Source organism: Lepidothrix coronata, unplaced genomic scaffold, assembly GCF_001604755.1.
Source record: "Lepidothrix coronata isolate B3197 unplaced genomic scaffold, Lepidothrix_coronata-1.0 Scaffold170, whole genome shotgun sequence".
NCBI classification, from domain to species: Eukaryota; Metazoa; Chordata; class Aves; order Passeriformes; family Pipridae; genus Lepidothrix; species Lepidothrix coronata.
The window spans coordinates 364,003-380,133 of NW_016690350.1; the positions used below are offsets into that span (position 1 = coordinate 364,003).

General features: G+C 43.8%; 1 protein-coding gene across 12 annotated transcripts in view; it reads right to left on the bottom strand.

The window, feature by feature from the left end:
- The window catches only part of FOXP1 (forkhead box P1), a 382,197-nt gene that overhangs the window by 188,192 nt on the left and 177,874 nt on the right, over positions 1–16,131 (bottom strand). The window contains exon 1 of one of the 12 annotated variants that reach the window (XM_017829857.1): positions 10,002–10,019. The exons of 10 other annotated variants lie outside the window; for them this stretch is intronic. The gene's annotated coding sequence lies outside the window, so the exon portion shown is untranslated. Of the gene's footprint in view, positions 1–5,440; positions 5,463–10,001; positions 10,020–16,131 lie in introns of those variants that run through there. One more of the 12 variants, XM_017829869.1, reaches the window with a different exon arrangement.

A 16,131-nucleotide genomic window follows, 5' to 3' on the forward strand; every position in this document is an offset into this window, starting at 1 on the left:
CAAGTAAGTAAGGCCAAGGATGCTGCATTTAAAATTCAGAGATAACTAAATAGAAGAAAAATTATATTTAGACACGATAGGAGCTAGCAACAGGTTCCCTTCCACTCTTACACTGAACCTTAACAGCCATGATATGATCAAACAAGTTTTCACTTTTGCCTTGTAAATAAAATCAAAGGGCAACAGTCCTTTTTCTCTGACGTCTGTAGTTAATAAAGAAAGAATAAACATTACCTACTCTTACATGAGACAGGAGAAGAAGAGAACATTTCTTAATCTCTTTCCAAAGAGGATTAATCTACAGCATACTTCCACCCCAAATATTAATGAAACAAAACACTTTTCCTGCAGTGTTCTGGAGGGGGTGTTCTAACTAATCAAAGCCTCCCATGTGAGTGAAGTTCATCGGAGAGTATTATAAAACCCACAGCCTTCAGGTGCAAAACATGGCTGGAGCATTGGCTGCATGGGGACAAGGAGAGCTTCTACCCTGCAAGTGAAACACAAAAGCTCATAACGTTTCTTAGGGCTCACACTTCTGGGGTACCAAGTGCCTCAAAAGCATCAGTTAATTAGTCCTTACAACAGCTCTATGGAGTAGATAAGCTGTTACTACTGGAGCTTGTAGGGAGCAGGGAGGCCAAAGCCCCCCCCACTCATTGGAGAGTTTACTACAGGGATGAGTGTGATGGGGCCAAGGGCACACTGAAGCATTTACTGGTTCCAAATGACCCAGCTAGCATGACTGGAAAAGACAAGGAGCTGGGATAAGGCACCCATGTCCTTCGCTGTGCCTCTAAGCCACTCGCCCACCTGCGGGAAGGGAACAGGATGAGGAAGCTATTTTCAGCCCAAGTATCTGGAGCTTACAAACACGCGCTGAAAATGCAATGCCTTATCAAAACAGGTGAGAGCCAATGCCAGCTGACGTTCCCATTCCTCTGAAGAACTCAGCCACGAGACTGTTTTTTTAATTATTATTTTTGAACGGAATATTTACATGTCTTACTCTAAATAGGCTCTGGCATTTCTGCAAAGGGACCAACTGTGTGACCTCGCGGTTTTGAAGAGTGATGGGATCAGTCCAGCTGCCCTCGCCTTTGCTCTGGAGAGGCCTCTGTAGCAAGGCAGGCAGACCACAGGGAACGGCTTCAGGAGGCACAGGCCCTTACAAATACGGTATTTTCTCCAAGGAACCAGGAGGGAAGAAGATGGCTGTGCCAAAAAGGCCAAGGAACAAGAGATGTTCCTGGGCAAGACCCAGAGAGGGGAAGTGAGGGTGAGCCCAGCCTGCAGAAGGGTTTACGTTCCCTTTGAAGAGAAATATTCAGGCTGTCAGGTAAAACCGAGGATCTAACCTGTGGGAGGACAGAAGATGCTACCTTGAAGAATCTGACTATTACAGGATTAACAGCTACAGTCCCTCCCTCAGAGGACACCAAATGCCAAAATCTGGCCTGAGGGTTTTAGGTGGTGAGGTATGTCCAGGCGTGTCAGTAGGAACTCTACAACATACAGAGAAGAACACTGTCCAAACCTGTATTATCTAAACATAGGTGTCTCTAAAATACTAAACATTTCTTTTAGGGGATAAGAAAAAACAGAGAGAAATACGAAGCCAAAATACACACATTTCTTTTGGGAGTAAAACGTGCCCCTCAAACACTTGAATTCTACTGTACAATGTATTTATACCATGTTTAAGAAACATTTGTCAAGCATACAAAAATCCCCAGAAGTTCACTGTCACACAGCTTAATTCCTTATATTCTGCCTACATGCACATATAGGGCCAGTTTGTTAGGGGGTGGAGGTGTGTAGCAAAGCACAATCTAGCGAGACATGACACCATAACGGTGAACAATAAAAGCAAGCGCAGCATATGTGCTGGACATTTGGTGAAAATAACCCAGCCACAGCTCCGACTTCGGTACATTTTCCTGTGCGGAAGTTGGTAATTCAGTTTCTGCTCTGATTCAGCTCAGCCAACAATTAAGTTGCTCACAACCTCCCTGATCATTATTTATTGGAGAATTCTGATATTCTAGGAAATATATCTTTACTTTTCAATGCTGTTTTTATATAGAGCCCAAGAAGCTGAAATCTGGGGATTTTCTTCTTTTCCTTCTCTTCATCTTTAAAGTTTTTTTCCCCATCTAGATGCTAGGATTTTCCCTAGCTCTAAGTTCTGAAATTGTAGCAATAATTATATTTCCTATTTTATTACTTGTAATTGCCCCTTTGATCAGAATCCTATGCCATTTAACCACATTTATATGGTCATCCTGCACATGGGTTCTAAATACAGAATGAGTCGTTTTCTAAGGGAAGACTACAGGAGCTGGGTTTCCCTTTACTGCACACACATGGAAACCCATACATTTGGCACCAATTTAGCTTATTATCATTTCATTCTTCCTTTTCATATTTGTTTCATTGTAAAAGCAATATAAAACTCCACATTCACTGGGAAAGACTGCTCATTCCTTAGTATTGGCTTCCTTCATCCAGCCTGTAGCACACCCACCCTAACTCAATCTTGCCTTTGCAAAAGGACACAACAACAAACACATGAAATATCCCACAGCTGGCAGAGCTGAACTGTGGGTCTCTAAGCTTTGCTGATCATACACTGCAAGCCTTACCTCAGTGTGAAGCCTAGGAAACTTTTCATGCATAGCCCTTTTGTTCCTCCCACTGTCCAAGAGTTTGCAAAGACACAGACCAGCCTCCCCAGCTGGCAGATTGCCTCCAGGGAGGGCTCTCTCACACAGGCCTGTACAAGAAGGACAAGACTGGCTGCCTCATCTCTGACAGCTCTGGCCTTGGCCACCAAGCACACAGTTGTTGGAGCCACATCAAGAAGCTCTCCTTGACTGTGGCTGCCCTTTGTGCACCGTATCTCAACAGCAGAAGAGCACAGTGCCCTCACCCCAGGTAAAACAGAAGACCATTGCCAGGGGCCATATGGCTCCTAATAATGGTAAAACCCTGACAGACTCCAGAGAACTCAGACCTGCTTTTGATTTAGGCTACGCACCTGAAAGCAGCATTTGTTACACTCAGCTTCCTCAAAGTGATGATCTCAGGAACCTATATAACCAGCCCAGCTCAAGAATTTGCAGTTCTTCTGAAAAAAGAACATGGACTTCTGAAAGGCCATCCTTAGGAAAGTGTTTTATTTGGAGGAGAAGCCAATGTGAAGCCAAATTCAACACAATCAGAGCAGAAGACTGGAGCAGGCAGACATCACAGGGAAGAGCCAGTGATGCTACAGTATGTGCCTACCTACACTGCTTGCTCCCTGCAGCCCCCAGTGGTGCTGGGGGATAACAGGAGCAAAGGAAGGGGCTCAGTGTGTGGTTTATCCCAAGTCCTTTTACTTACAAGCTTTGCTTGAGAGACTTCATTCTTCTGCTTAAGCATATTTGTTCTATGTGTTTTCATCACATTGCTTTGTCTGCTTAGCCAGTTTAGACAGACATTCACATTCTCCAGTCACAGGAAAAACTGCTGCTGGAAGGGGGTACTGCAGCCAAAAGAACTAAAGGCTTAAAGATTAAAGAAACCCTAACAGCTACTTGACTTGTACTATTTTGTGTACACTCAGGACCAGTAGCAACAAAGCAGACTCACCTGGACTCCTAAAGCATCACCCTTTCCAGGACACTCTTTAGGTGAGCCAGTCACCTGCCACTGGGAACTGCTATAGGAGACTCCCTCATCCTAGAAAAGCAGAGCATCTGTGGCTACTCCCCAAGGTTTCTCATCACAGATACCTGTCCACCATCTACAGCCACGAAAAGATGTGTTTACAAATAGGAACAAACTGGCACACATGGGAACAGGGCATCTTTACACTCCAAAACTTCAAGTCAATTTGGTTCAGTCAAACTTGAAAGGGGCAGCAGCCTGACACTTGGGGTAATTTCAGTGACAGAAAACTCTTCTCCTTAGCCACTGGTAAATACAATCACAAATTCCTAGAGCTTTTTCTCTGGATACCAATAGGAGACTATGCTGAAAAACACCACAGAGATAGAGATCAGAGGTCTGTTTTTGTTTCTATGTCTTGACGACCATGACTTTGATGGGGTAAGTATATTAACATATAATAAATTACTCTTTAATATGTTGTAGTTCTACAATTCTAGAGACAGGTTTGGTGGCTTTACTCTCAACCACATTCCTGTAAAGAAACACTTGTTCTGCTGGAAAAGGGTAAGAACAAAGCTGTTTGTAAACAAAGCTGGAAAAAGGAGAAATCCATCTCCCACAAAGCTCAGAACTCCCCGAAATAATTTTCTGCAGAGAGCTACCATTACTCAAGGTGAAAAATTTCTTTAAACCCAGCAATCCTGAATTACACAGAATGCTCAAACAGGGCTGCACAGTACTGCTCTGAACTGGTATCACTTTTAATTTCCCACCTGATTGGGTTGAAAAGGTTCATATGTTGGAAAGTGTGGCAGGAGAAACTTACTGAAAATTGCAATCCAGGATCAGATTAAAGAGCAAGGATGATAAAGGGAAAATCTTCTTCATAAATGAGTTTCTTTATCCAGAATAAACTCAAAAGGTCCTGTGAGGGGAGGAAGGATATGTGTTTCATTAGGACAAAGAGAGTAGGGAAAACTATGCCTGAAAACTCCTTCGTGAAGACAACTCTTACAACATGGTTTCTTTAAGGGTAAGGTATTGATACCACTTTGGAAAAAAAATACTTTTATCTCCCAAGAAGATTTAACACTGAAGTCCTGCACAGCACACGGCATCACCATTACATCCACAAAACACTAACAATCTCCGAAAGAGAGTCTCCCAGCCCAATTCCCAGTCCATCCTACTGTCATTGCCTGCTTGGGACAGAAATCCCTCCATGATCCAGGAGAGACATGCTCAGCATACCCATTCCTAGAGAAGCTGAAGACAGGACACCTCTTTTACAGCCTATGACAGCCCAGAGCAATGGATACATTATCTTTAGGAAGAAGACAAAGGGTTGAGCGATAGGGGTACTGCTGAAATAACTCAAGTCAAGAACTCTTTTTTTTCATGAGCTTTAAAGGCTGAATTTTTCCAACATTATACTATATTATTTCTGACCTTCTGGAGTCCCTGGGGAGAACTTGTTCTGCATTGCCCTGTGCTGTGAGAAACCCTTTTGCTCTCTATGCCCTGGGTGGAGTCAGCTTGTACCCAGTTTCATCAGCAACCTGAATAGCTCCAGGCTCTGAGCACAAAGGGCAAGGGAATGGCTGCTGGGTTTTGTCTCCTGTGTGCACTCATGTACAAACCCAATGTCTAGTGTGACAGCCTCAGAGAAAGCACTGGGGAAGTCTTTCCTTTTCTGGACACATTTTGCTTCAGAAATGGGCCCCAAGATTTGACACTGCACTCTGATGTAGTCCGCTCTAAGGAAGTAGATGGCAGGTATCACCTTCTTAGCTCTGGTGTTATGGGCAAAAAGCAAAGGCTCTGTGAAAGCCAAGACCACGTCATGCTTCGTGTTTGTACTTGTCTCCACGGATGCTCTTCCTCTCACCAGCCATGCGTAGAAGAGATGTAGGAGAACTGAAATCCTACATGTCAGCGTACTTGGTGGACCAGTGGGCTTGTTGGGCACGAGTCCTATGGTTTTGACCCAGAAATAGGAGGTACAAATTCAACAGGGCAGTTAGATCACCATCATGCAGCGCCTCGCTGCAGCATGGCCCAGCCAGCGCTCGTGCGTGGTCAGGATACCATGGAATGGCTGCTGGAAAACAAGACAGTATGTGAGAAATGCAGAACTGAAACCAAGAGTGGGCGACAACCATAAAAACTGAAGTCTCATTAAATGCTGGACAGTTGGTAAGTGAGGACCCTCCCACCTGTGTGCTGTGCACCGTACGGGGCGTGGGCAGGGGTGACGCACGTGCTTTGGAAATCAGCGGTTCTTGCACTGCTCACCCAGGAAGTTATTAACTTGCATGTTTGTGGGCAACTGCACAAGCTATTTTTGGTCATGGGACCCTGTGTAAGGAAAGGATTGCAAGGTTTTAATAATCATCTTTAGTTAACTTGGTTACCCACACAACAATGACTTTCTGAGAGGCCAACTGCTGCGAAAAACTTGAGACGGGCTTTACTTCCAGAGGTATTAAACTATGAAAATATCTAACCATAATAGTAAGCAGCTATAAAAAGAGCCCTGTTTATTTCACATGATTTCTTTGTATGCCACAGTGTTATGAGAATACTTCAGCTCAATGACAACATGGTAAATTGGAAAAGATTAACTATTTAAGTCAGCACTTACACAGCTCATTTTTGCTTGGTGTCGGTGACTGTTCTCCTTTCCCAACCCAAGATTTCACCAGTATCAGTATTCTTACAAATTTAAATACGAAATTAACCTGATACTAAGGTCAACTCATGTAGGGAGCACAAGAGGAGAAACTGGGGAATAAATAAATAAAAAAAACCAACTCAACCAATAATGCAGACTTCAGTTCTGTGTTGCTGTACATCATGCAGGTAGATCTGGAGATCACATACTCAATCTAAGAAATAATCTGGTATCTCTATAATATTGCAAATTGTATACAGTAACTTTTCAGCAACAGTGGAGTATCACAGAATATCCTACACAGAAGGTCAAACGTTGCACTACAGGGCTATGATGGTGTTTTACCTCATTCCTGAGAAATGCCATGAGGCCTTATCAAATCCCATTCTCTATTTAGGGTACACCAAGAAAAAGGGGGAAAAAATAAAGATTGCATTTGTTTCTGGGAAGACCCACACCACTCCATGGAGAGGACACTTCCACCCTTGTTAATCCCAGCTTCTTAAAGCAACACTCAGTAAGATAATGAATCCTTTAAATGTTACATCTTGTGTCTTGCATTATTGTGGTGCAGCAACTCTCCACATCAAACAGTCATCAGCACTATTACAAAGTGGGCTTATAAGAGACTGGCTGAAAAGGCGCTGTGTGAAAAGAAGTGGAAAATTAAAGCTGAAGCAGTCGAAGAAAGGGCTTAATTTACTGGCATGTACAGTATGCAAATGAGATTACTCTCAGCTTAACTGCATCATTTATGTCCATAATAACGGCATCATCATTACAGGGCTCAAATTAAATTACACCATAATTAGCATATCAAAGTGATTGGTTAAAGTTTAAAACAAATACCCAATTTTGTTAATGAACAGCTGTAATTGTCATGTACACTTCAATGAAAACTCCCTAAACAAATATATGTTTTAGAACAGAGAAAGATTTTGAAGCAGACAGGTCTGTGGCAGAGGTAAATTGCCTAAAAAAGAATGACACAGACTATTCTATTAATGTTAATATATGCTCATCGTTTTCAGGTAATAAAACATTCTATCAAAACAAGCCTTCGCTTCGCATTTTTTGCCTCTCAAACTCCACCACCACACCGGGAAGTGTCAGCAGGAAGAGATGCCGGCCGTGCCCAGCCTGCCCCATGCACACGTGGAGAGGGGGAGGAAGGAGGAGGAAGAAGAAGAGGATGTCTCGCTAACTCTACCCTGTAGACCAGGGCTGGAGTAAGCTGATGACATGATAACACATTAGGCTGCCTACAATTCAATTTACTCTAATCTAATCACATCTACGCAGCAGTTCCAGAGGTGGAACTGCACCAGAGAAGTTTTTGCTGTTCTTGTCTCATTAAAATAAATAGGGAGGTGGGACCGGAGGGTTTGTCACTGTCAGCCTGACAGCCGGCGACACATTTCCAGAGATCCATCACTACAAATGTACACAGCAAATATACAGTTAAAACACTCCTCAGGCAGAAAATGAGCTTTAACAGGGGAGCAAGTCTGCTCTGTGGTATTTTAACAGTACAGGTGAGCTCTACCATGCTTGGGGTTGGCAGGAACCACAAGGGGACCAGGCCAAAGAAGCCCGGTGTCACCTCACACACATGGGGTAATATAATCCCTCTACATCCCCCAAAAATATTCACACTGATATATTTGCTTATGTATTACCCGATACTATAGGATGCGACATGGGGAAGTATATTTTGTGCTAAAATTGGGAATGCACTTTCAAATATACTTAACAAGGAAATTGAATGTCTTATTAAATCCGTATTATCAAAACACTGTTCAAAAATTTAAAGAAAGTAGCTTTTCATTTTATTCATCGAGGAATCCATTAAAGCCTAAGCTCTGAAGTAGTATGTAAATTATGTGCCTTTCAAGGTAGAGCTAGGGCAAATTCACTCCATCAACTAATGATGAACCTCATTATGTGCAGGGAGTATTCATAATGAGGAAACAAGCCACCCGCCATTCCATGTTCTAACATAAATCCCTGTAAAATGTGAATATCTCCACGTCTAATTAAAGGCTACTAATTCCTATCATCCCCTACACAGCCCAAAAAGCAAAAACTAGAAATGTGTTTAAAAAGAAACCCTTTGATTTTACAAAGCACATTTATTTGTGTTTACCATTCATGAGTTGCAATGTATTTTCTTTTTTAGAAAAATAAATCCCAGTGTTATAGAATAAAAGTTTGAGGGTACAAAAGTTTATTTACATTATCTGACTTGGTCTTACATTTTAAAAAGAGTTTCTGATTAGCACAGGTCAGGTTGCACAGCTTGAGAGAAAAATAAATAAAAAAGTAGAGAAAAGAAATCTCCAGGAATATGTAAGAAATATTTCAGTGTTAAAAAAAAAGGGGGAGGAAAAAAAAAGAAGGAAAGAACAGCTTTGCTATCGAGGTTTGCTCTGGAACTAAGACTTCCTAAAAAAAAAATAAATCTGGAGATCTCATAATAACTGGAGAAGGCAGGCAGCAGAGGCAGGAAGAGGGAGAGCCAATTAAGCAACCGAGTACACAACAGGTATTTAAAAGATTTTTTGAATGATACTCAATTTAGGAAGGAGCTGCTTCCCTTCCAAAATCCCATAAGAATTAGGGATTGAAGACAACACTGCTTAATGCAGGCTGGAAGAAAAGTGCTCTTCCACAGACTTACCTAGATTTGATATTTATACCTACAAGCGCAGCGTCCGCTCCTACGATCAAAACCATATCTCTTATTAAGTTACATAATACCCATCCTATGCATCGCTTTGAATTCATTTGCTCCTGCACTGAATTATGGATTTGCTCTCTTTACTTCCCGGCATAGAAGTGGACAGGTTTGCCGCCTCCCCTGAACAGAAGACGCATCACTGTTTCTTTCTTACTGCTCTGTATTAATATTTTCCTACACGTTCAAAACAAACCGAGAAGCACAGCAAAACCTGAGAACGTTTCAGTTTGGAGAAGAAAAGCATCCACCGAAGCTGAGCAACATACAGGATTAAAGAAGAATAAAAAAAGAAGAAAAATAATGGCATAAAGGGCTGGTTTAAAGCAACGTGATAACTCCTCGCAGGGCACGGAAGCACTTGGACAGTCGCAGAAAAGGCTGTGGTACCTTCGGATTATGTCAACCGAAAAGTTGAAATCCTCGTGTAAAAATACCCCTCACGTCTCATCCCTAGAAAAGCTTATTTAGGATTCATAGAAATTCATAGCCGCTAAGAGGAATATGTGCACATAAAAATCACAAATGCAAAATAAAAAAAAAAGAGGAAGAAGAAAAAATAAATATTTAAAAGAATAAAATAAAGCACACAGATTAAACTATTTTAGCAACGCAGTTTTCTAGAAATAGCTGGGCATTTTACGGGGGGAGGGGAGATGGCGGGATGGGGGGGGGAGGATCCGGCTTCTTTAAGTTGCATAAAAATAAAACTACGCTGCGCTGCTCCCCTGCCCGCCCCGCGGCTCCGCCGGGCTGTGCCGGTGGGGTGGCGGTGCTGGGCTGGGTTGTTTTTTTGGTTTGTTTTTTTTTTTTTTTTTTTTTTCCCCCCCCCCCACTCTCCTTCTCCTTTTAGGTCAACCAGTCATGCACTGGGAAGACAACCCTCCAAAAATAACTTGTCCCTCCCCCGGAGCGCGGAGTTGAACAACCTACCTTTGTTCTGGCGCTGCAGATAAGAAGCGGCTCCGCGGCGGGAGCCGCCGCCGCCGCGGCGCGGGGCGGCCCGGGGGGCTCGGCCGGCGGCACCTGGGGCAGCGCCGGCTGCGCGGCCGCGGAGCTCCCGCCGCGCCCCGTCCCGGTCCGCGGGCACCGCCGGGAGCCGCCCCGCCGCCCCCCCAGCCCCGCCGGGCACCGCCGCGCAGGTTACACACGGCGGGGGCCGGGTGCCGGGAAGGAAGAGTTCGGCAGGATTTATTTGACACTTATTTTCCGGGCAGCCCTTTTGTGGAGTTGCGCCGTTTGTTTCTTATTGTCTGAGCAGCAGTTGGAAGCGTCTCCCCGAGGGGGCCCCTCAGCCCGGCTCGGCCGCTTTGACAGGGAGGTAACCATATTAGGATGTGTATGGCAAAGTAAACAATAACAGAGTTGCAATGAAATGGAATTTTTTTTTTTTCCTTCCAGCTAATGGTGTTGGTGTCAGTCCTGTTTTTAGCCTTTTCCCACTAGTTTTGTTTTCTGGCTTAAACGGCCCATCTCTTTTAAAAATTTTTTAAAAATACATTAAAAAAATAAAATGAAAGAAGGGGGAGGCAAAGGGGGGTGAAAGGGAGAGGCAAGTGGTACCAGCTTCCCAACTGCTCACTGCGAGGCTGCTGGAAATGTTTTGGGTCGCAGTGGGGAGAGGGGGGAGAGCACTTTTAACATCCAAATAAAGACATGTCAGTTTAATCATTGGAAAAAAAATACAATAACTCCCGCATGCATTGCCGAGACCCATGGTAGAATGAGGGAGTGAGTGGGGACAGGGAGGACAGGCACTAAAATTGCAATTTTGAAAGAGGGGGCAAGTAGATTAGAAAAGTCTAGTCGCATTTTGCACAATCGCTGTGAACTGGTGGGATGAGCTAAGTTGTGCAAACCCCTGCAAGTCTGCTGACTTTAAAGCTTTGAAATCACTGCCTTTACAGGATAGAGCACTTTAAGCAAATTGTAAAATGCAGGTGTCAAGTTATTCGGTTTAATCAGAAACAGAGCTCAGAGCAGCCGCCATGCAAAGGGTCCCCTACTAGCACAGTCGAGAGAAAAGTTCTGCAGCAAGAAAACACTCCCAAGTCAAACAATGTTATTTTAATACCTCGATTCCACGTCCTAAGCAAATCACCAAGAACAACAAGTGTAGCATCTCCTCCCAGCGAGGGATGAGGCAGCCGCTGGCAAGCGCTGCATGCCGAGGCTCAGCACTACAGCCAGCCTGCGAGGGGATCACAGCTAGAAGATGAAACAAGTTTACACGTCTTGGTGACGGCAGATTGGGGCAGCTCTCTGGTACAACAGTCCCACACAAGCTGTTGAGCTGTCTGCACCACCAGTGAGCATCCTCTGCCGCTCAACGGCCGGGAACATGGAGCGCGCCTCTGGAGAGGGCTGACGGGGATCGCTGATGCTCCCAGCCCGTACCAGGCACCAGTGTGATAAGAGACGCCACGAGGAGAGGTTGAAGGTAGATAGGCAAACAAAGTTGCTATGAGATCACATGCTTAATTTAGAACAAAGGCAATGTTTCTCTGACAAATATGATGCACACTTACCCTGCCAAATTCGCTTGTACTCGGCTAATCCACAGCGATCAGAACACCAGTGTTGACATCTAATGGTACCTGCAAGCATCTCTCAGCCTTTCCACATGGCGTAACCCTGCCCTGTTAACACGCTTTAAATTTTTCAACCATCTTGTTTAACCTAAACATCTATGAAATTACACAGCACGTTACTCATCCGTGCTGCGTGTGCGACCCCCCCAACAAAAATAAGAAGTTAACTTCACACGCTGATATCAAAATCAATAAATCACACGACCAAGTAGCAGTTCAAAAGTTCAAAGACATGATGGCCAGTTCACTACGTCGCAGCACTCAACCAATAATAACTTGACTCCATCACTCCTCATAGTATAGACAATTTCATGGCATCATTTTCATTAGCCTGTCTCACTGAAAATTGCTAGCTATTTATGTATACGCTAAAATAAATTAGCCATTTCATCGAGCACCGTGATTCTTATAAAATACATTAACACAATACTCAATTTTCCAGTTGGAGTAAATAAATAAATCAATAAATTCAATACAGAGTAATTTTTTTTTTTATTGTGAAGCTTCAGCTCTCAGCATAAGTGTTTTTATTGGGTTTATTTGTTTCAATAAAAATTGAAATGGGCCAGCGATCTTAGCAGTAAGATCTGGGGGAAAAAAAAAAAACAACGCAGCCCTATCTAATATTAACAAAGTATGCTATGCAGTTCAGCCAACTGGTAATACATAATTTTTGGTCAAAAATCATTTTCATTACAGTTATTAAACAGTCACTCGATTTTGAAGAGTTCTTCTCTCCCCTCATGACCCTTGATGAGGAGGGGCAGCATTTTGCAGCCCAGGAATAAGCCCCTGGGCTCCCCTGGAGGGGGCTCAGGTCCTGCCCAGCGCATTCTGCTGGGCTGGGGGCAACCTCATACCTGATGACCTTGGTGCTTTCATGGAGAAACCTGGCATGGAAAAGTTACCAGCACTCATGTTCACTATTTTTAAGCACTCACTGAATATTACATTTAGCATGGCTGTGAGTAGGGGCATTTGGCATCAAGGATAAGATGGCAGGACGGGAGGATGAGGAAACATGGGAGAAGAGTTCATGGACATCCCAAGAATTAAATCCTTGAAGAGAGCTGTTGACTCTGGCCCTGTAGGTCTGTGTTGCCCCATAACACATGGCCAGTAGATCACAGGCTATTTGGTGATGACATCCTAATGGTACAACTCAGTGCATCCTTTGGAGACCTCAGATGCAGCTCACAGCAGCTCATGCTCTAGAGAGATGCACTCAGGCAGTTCCTCCCCCTGCCTTGGGTTAAACACTCATCATGTCAGGACTGGGCAACAGGACAATTCAGAATTTGGCCCAGCAAAATGCTCATACACAGTTAAGAACCCAAACTGCCCCAGTCCACCTGCAACAGTAACAACAGAGCAACAGAGGTGACCCACCAACCCTCCAACAGTCTCATGGTCCCAGTAATACAGCGCTTCTCTGCAAGTCTAACACTTCCATAACAAACCATCCACCTACTCAGGGATGAGGACAAGAATCTGTAGGGAACCAGGAAGAAATAAAATACACCCCTTGTGACACGAATCCGCTCTCAGCAGTGAAAAAACAAATGTATTAACTAACATATACCATGTAAGCCCATAATGGCTCAACATAATTCCTTTAGAAAGGCTGCCTGTGAATAGCACACTTTGCAAACTGCTTGGTGCTAATAGGAGGGTACTTTTTGTTCATATTCACTCTTTAACCTAATCAGAAGAAAAGTAAATATCAGGTCCCAATTTTAATGACTGCCTATAAATAAAAGCTTTTATGCAAAACGCACAGTTTGCAAAGATAACGATTTTAAGTATGATGTCACTAGTGACCTCCTGAACTACATGGCACATGTCAGACAGACGTCTGTTTCTTAAATTGCAGTAATAAATTAGTAGCCACAGAATCAGTTCTGTCAAGAAAACGTGAAGCTTTCCTATTGAGATAAAAGTTTAATGACTGTTTCAGTTTAGGTTCATGAGTTAAGATTACTATTGATGAGGGGGACCAATGTAGAGACACTACATCTCCCTCCTCTTTCTCTCACTCCTGTGCAGTATTAGTTCACCCCAACAGGATCCAAGGCTCTGACACACATGGAAGGCTTTCCTCTAACTTTACACTGATTAGAATATTAGTATTTTTAAATATGATACATGCATACTTGTACAGGTGTGACCACTAACACCATCCAACGTACCACGTCCCATCTCAATTACCTTGTTTTCAGTTACCAGTGAATTTGTCCAATTATAACCTTTTGCACTGAACTCTTCCCCTGCTGAGTTCTGCCACTGGCAAAAAACTCAATCTAAAACTCCCAAGGTACTCCTGAAAACAAGGAACACCCTGACCTACCATGGTGAGCATCCCTGATCACCACTTTTTGGATAAGCCACCAAACTCCCACACATTGGAGCACAGACATGAAAACATGCAGGTAAAAGACTTTAGTGGGAGGTAGGTGGGTGGCACCATTCCCCACCTACTGCTTCGTGCTCTTCATCTCTGCCCCCCAGCCAGCAGGCAGGGGTACAGGAAGCCACCTGATTTGAATAGAGAGGAGACATCACCAGCTCAGGAGGCAGGAAAATGAGCAGACAGGGACAAGGAGGCCAAAGAAATGAACCATGACTGCCTGAGCATGTCACCTATCTCAAACTGAGGGTTGGTTACATTTCCTATCCATTACAGAGAAACTAGAGAGCTTAGTCCAATTTGGAGCATTTTTGGAGACCTGAAGCTTGGCCAACCTGAGATCAAGTTGTGTAGGTATACCCAAAGCAAAATCCCTGACTAGAGGGTGACCTTCCTCCTCATTTCCACATCCCTAAAACGTTGAAAATCCTAAGGCTGCTTGTCTAACTGGCGTTGTGTGTTCACACACTGCCAGGCAGTATCTACTTCTCTAATTCCTTTCTGAGTAACAGCTGCAAGGCCTTTGTGGAAGGTTCTGGATATAGAAAACTTCAGCCCAACAGGGCTGGCTTTTAGTCATATGGGGAACAACAAGGCTTTTTCAACAAGAGGTGTGGGTCACTCTAGAAGAGTGACCTGTGTACAGCACTGGTAAAAAAGCTTTATGCCAAAAAACACCCCAATATGAACATAACTATGTAATGAGCTCCGTGCAGGAGGGAGTAATTCATTGCCAAGGCTTTCCACATCTGACTAAGGGGTCCATGCCCTTCAGCAAACAAAGGCACATTGCCTTTTCCTCCTTTCATTCTCTCTAAAAGATAAAACCCAAAATACCCCTCACCGCCCCTGTTGCCCCAGCTGACCTGCCCACTCTGCAGGAGGGTGCAGGCAACACCTTGAGTGCAGCACACAGTCCTTACAAGTTGTTTGTGTCCCACCTGGGAAGGGCAGGGCAGAGCCCTGTGGTGCTGCTGGGCCGTGCAGAGGCTCTTCTGCTCCAGTGCTCACAAAGATTTCTCGCCGGGCAGAGCTCCGGAGGAGCCTGAGCTTATGATAAGCAACAGCATACTTAACAGTTACATGTTACCGTTCATGATAATGCAATATTTCATTTGGGTGATTTAGAAGTCCCTCTTGACCAACTTACAGTGAGACACCAAACGCTTCATCAATCACAACCATTTTTATTCACAATCCAGTGCAAAAACTACAGGGAGAGTTGAATTTTCAGCAACTCATTGGGGAAGGGATTGCTGCTAGCTCTGAAAATCCTCCTATCTCACCAATTTTTATGTTAGATTCAAATATATTTTCTTTCTAAGCAGCATTCCATTTTCCTGCCTCTCTCTGCCGCGTTTCTTATCGTGGCAGGGTGAAAGAGTATCCAATTTAATATCTGTTTTGCAGGACAGGAGATTTTTTCATATCTTATGCACTAAGGAAAGCTGCAGGGGATGGCTTAGCAGGCTGAGCATCAGGTTTTAAATACCTAGACTCCCTGGAACCACAGATCCCATCAGGTCGACTGAGCCCTTCATGTTTCTGGGGTAGATAAATTAAGTGTCACGCTGTTTACTTTGTCAGGATCTGTTCAATGAGGCCTCTGCAGTAAAGGTCCTGTCTGTTCTGCATGGAGCTGAAGGTTAAAGTCTTGTGGTTAAGACACAGCACCAGGTGACATCTTGATCTTACTAGCTCTTAATGGCAATTCTGTCATTTCTGTTAAGAAAGACAATTCAGAGATCTGCTCCCAAAACTTGCTGTAACATTACTGGGTGACTGAAATTATTCAACGGCTTATCTGCCTCAATTTTGGTGACTGTAAAAGGGAAAAAAAATACATCTACACCTCCCAGATGTTTAATTCATAAGTTATACAAAACTGTCAGATCTATGGATGACAGAAGAGAGATATTCATCATTTTTACAGCCTGATTTCTGTGGTTGGAGGTAACCCTATGTTTCTGCAAAGTCATACCCTCTTCCCACTCCTCTGCACCACACGGAAGCAGTGGCCGAGCCCACAGTAATGGTTCACAACAGAAGCTTTTTAGAAAGAAAT